Source organism: Lolium rigidum, chromosome 3 (assembly GCF_022539505.1).
Source record: "Lolium rigidum isolate FL_2022 chromosome 3, APGP_CSIRO_Lrig_0.1, whole genome shotgun sequence".
Classification (NCBI taxonomy): Eukaryota; Viridiplantae; Streptophyta; class Magnoliopsida; order Poales; family Poaceae; genus Lolium; species Lolium rigidum.
In genome coordinates, this window is record NC_061510.1 from 250646081 (window position 1) to 250650310 (window position 4230).

The window sequence follows — 4230 nt, forward strand, 5'->3', positions numbered from 1 at the left end:
TCCGGCTGTGATAGCGTCTGAGGTTTTGCTGGTAAATGGTTGTTCTTGACAAAGCTAATTCTCTCGCTTCTTCCAGCAAGTCCACATCGTTTTCTCGGGCCTCCTTTACCTCTTCTTCGGTATAGAGTTGCACCCTTGGTGAATCATGGAGAATGTCGGTTGGTATGACCGCTTCTGCTCCATAAACCATAAAGAATGGAGTGTATCCGGTAGACCGGTTTGGAGTTGTTCTTATACTCCACAGCACCGATGGTAGCTCATCGAGCCAACATCCCAGCGATTTTTCCACCGCATCAATGAGTCTTGGTTTGATACCGGAAAGTACCAAAGCGTTTGTTCTTCCAACTTGGCCATTGCCTTATGGGTGTGCGACTGAGCACAAATCCAACCGGATGTTGTTGTCCTCACAAAATCTTTTGAACTCACCTTGAGCAAAGTTTGTGCCATTGTCAGTGATAATGCTATGTGGGTAGCCATACCGTAAAATAACATCCTTTAAGAACTTCACCGCTGTGCGCCCATCACACTTTGCAATGAATTTTACCTCTAGCCACTTGGTGAATTTATCCACCATAACCAAGATGTGGGTCATGTTTCCCCTTGCGGTTTTGAATGGGCCAACCATGTCTAGGCACCAAACGGCAAACGGCCAAGTTAGCGGTATTGTCTTTAAGCCGGAGGTTGGGGTATGATTTTGCTTGGCGTACCTCTGGCACCCATTGCATTTTCTTACCAGATCCTCTGCGTTCTCCAAAGCCGTGGGCCAATAGAACCCATGCCGGAATACTTTTGCCACCAGCGCCCTTGACGAAGCGTGGTGCCCACACTCCCCTCGGTGGATCTCCTCGAGCATCTCTTTTCCTTCTTCCGGTTCCACACATCTTTGGAGGACACCAGTAACACTTCTCTTGTACACCTCGCCATTGATGATGGTGTAAGCTTTGGACCTCCTTTGGATCCTTCTCGATTCATTTTCGTCAACCGGCAAAGTGCCGTTGATCAGGAATTCCTTAATAGGTTCAACCCATGATGGTGCCTCCCGAACCAGGAACACCGGTACGTCTATGTCCATGCTGTCCACCAGCATTGTTCCTTCCGGTATAGGCGCAGCAGTCCCCGAGCTTACCGGTACAGTCCCCGAGTTTGCCGGAACAGTCCCCGGGTTTCCTTCGTCGATATCCATTGGTACAACATGTGATTCCGGTACAAAAATTGACTCCGACTCCGGACTCGTCTTGATTGATGGTACTCTTAAGTGTGCCAAAGCTATTCCGGGAGGAATTTCTTGCCTGGATGAGCCCAGCTTGGACAAAGCATCCGCGGCTTCATTTTCTGCACGCGGCACATGGTGAAACTCACACCTGATACGTCTAATTTGCATCACTATTTTATATCATAATTTGCTGTTATTCATTGATATATTTCATATTTGGAGATAATACTTATGTTATTTCATCTATTTTGCATGATTCATGATTATTGGAGGATCGCACACCGGAGCCAGGATTCTGCTGGAAAAAGCATCGTCAGAATGCAATATTTCGGAAGATCAACAATTGACGGGAATTACACGAAAATTCCTATTTTTCCAGATGACGAAGGGAGCCAGAAGGGGGAGAAGAGGGGACCCGAGGTGGGCCCACCCCATAGGCCGGCGTGGCCCAAGGCCTGGCCGCGCCGCCCTGTGAGGAGGGGGCCCACAGCCCCCTCTCGCCTCCTTTTCTTCGTGTATCCCTTCGTCCCGAAAACCTAAGCCAGAGGGGGTACGTCGCGAAGAGTCACAGCCACCTCTGCGGGGCGGAGAACACCAGAGAGAAAAGAGCTCTCCGGCGGGCAGGAATCCGCTGGGGAAATTCCCTCCCGGAGGGGGAAATCGACGCCATCGTCACCGTCATCGAGCTGGACATCATCTCCATCACCATCACCATCATCTTCATCATCATCACCGCCGTCTCCACCGCTGCACCTCGTCACTGATACGTCTCCAACGTATCTATAATTTCTGATGTTCCATGCTTGTTTTATGACAATACCGACATGTTTTGTTCACACTTTATGTCATTATTATGCGTTTTCCGGAACTAACCTATTGACGAGATGCCGAAAGGCCAGTTGCTGTTTTCTCGCTGTTTTTGGTTCCAGAAAGGCTGTTCGGGCAATATTCTCGGAATTGGACGAAATCAACGCCAAACCTCCTATTTTTCCCGGAAGGCTCCAGAACACCGAAGAAGAGTCGGAGAGGGGCCAGGGGGCCACCACACCATAAGGCGGCGCGGGCCAGACCCTGGCCGCGCCGGCCCTAGGGGGGGCCACCCTGTCAGCCCTCCTGCGCCGCCTCTTCGCCTATATAACCCCTTTCGACCTAAAAACGCAGTACCTCTTGACGAAAACTCCAGAAAGACTCCAGGGGCGCCGCCACATCGCGAAACTCCAATTCGGGGGACATAAGTCTCTGTTCCGGCACCCTGTCGGGACGGGGAATTGCCCCCGGAGCCATCTCCACCGCCGTCTTCACCGCCATCTTCACCGCCATCGCTGCCTCCATGATGAGGAGGGAGTAATCCACCCCCGAGGCTGAGGGCTCCGCTGTAGCTATGTGGTTCATCTCTCTCCCATGTACCTCAATACAATAATCTCATGAGCTGCTTTACATGATTGAGATTCATATGAGTTTTGTATCACTACTATTCTATGTGCTACTCTAGTGATGTTATTAAAGTAGTTTTATTCCTCCTGCACGGTGTAATGGTGACAGTGTGTGCATCCGTGTTAGTACTTGGCATAGGCTATGATTATGATCTCTTGTAGATTATGAAGTTAACTATTGCTATGATGGTATTGATGTGATCTATTCCTCCTACATAGTGTGATGGTGACAGTGTGCATGCTATGTTAGTTCTTGGTGTAATTGTGTTGATCTATCTTACACTCTAAGGTTATTTAAATATGAACATTGAATATTGTGGAGCTTGTTAACTCCGGCATTGAGGGTTTGTGTAATCCTACACAGTTAGTGGTGTTCATCATCCAACAAGAGGGTGTAGAGTAGTCCTATTATGTGATCATTGTTGAGAGTGTCCACTAGTGAAAGCGGGATCCCTGGGCCTTGCTTCCAAGCATCGAATCTCCGTTTGTTTACTGTTTTGTTGCATGTTTACTCACTGCCATATTTTATTCAGATTACTATTACCACTCATACTCATCCATATTACTTGCATCTCACTATCTCTTCGCCGAACTAGTGCACCTTTACATCTGACTAGTGTATTAGGTGTGTTGGGGATACAAGAGACTTCTTGCTTTGTGATTGCAGGGTTGCTTGAGAGGGATATCTTTGACCTCTTCCTCCCTGAGATCGATAAACCTTGGGTGATCCACTTAAGGGAAACTTGCTGCTGTTCTACAAACCTCTCGCTCTTGGAGGCCCAACACTGTCTACAAGAATAGAAGCTCCCGTAGACATCAAGCTATTTTCTGGCGCCGTTGCCGGGGAGGAAAGGTAAAAGGTACTCACACTCCGATCTCGGCTACTAAGCTATTTTCGCCGTTGTAAGTACTCGAAGCTATTTCCTTTAGATCCTGCAATTGCATCTTTTTTGTTTCTTGTTTTTATTTTCACTAGTTAGGCATAATGGAAAACAACAAAAAATTTGGTGAGCTTTTTAATCTTTTTCCTGATTTAGAATTGTTTGATGCGAAAATTAAAAAACCTATGGAACCTTATTTGCATGCTAGTAGCGATGTTATTAGTATGAATGCAATTACTGCTAATGCTATGGAGAAGTCTAAGCTTGGGGAAGCTAGTTTTTGTGATCTTTTTAGCTTCCCATCTTTAGGGGAGAAAATTTGCTCTGATAATAATTTATCTCCCATATGCGATAACTCTAATGATGCTTGTGATATTTTAAATGCACCTACTGAAAGTATTCCATATAAAATACCTATGAAAATTATTGAACGTGTTATGGATAACCGCTATGAAGGGGATGGAACTGTCCATCCCGGAGATCATTTACTTGTTTTTGCATGAATTATGCGGGTTATTCAAGTGTGCAGGTATCTCTATGGATGAAGTGAAGAAGAAATTATTCTCTATGTCGTTGTCTGGTGAAGCGGCGCATTGGTATAAACTGCTGAAGGATGAGCATCCTCTTGATCGATTGGAAGGATATTGTGCCTCTATTTTATTCTAAATTCTATCCTCCAAGTGAAATTCACAAAGACCGAAAC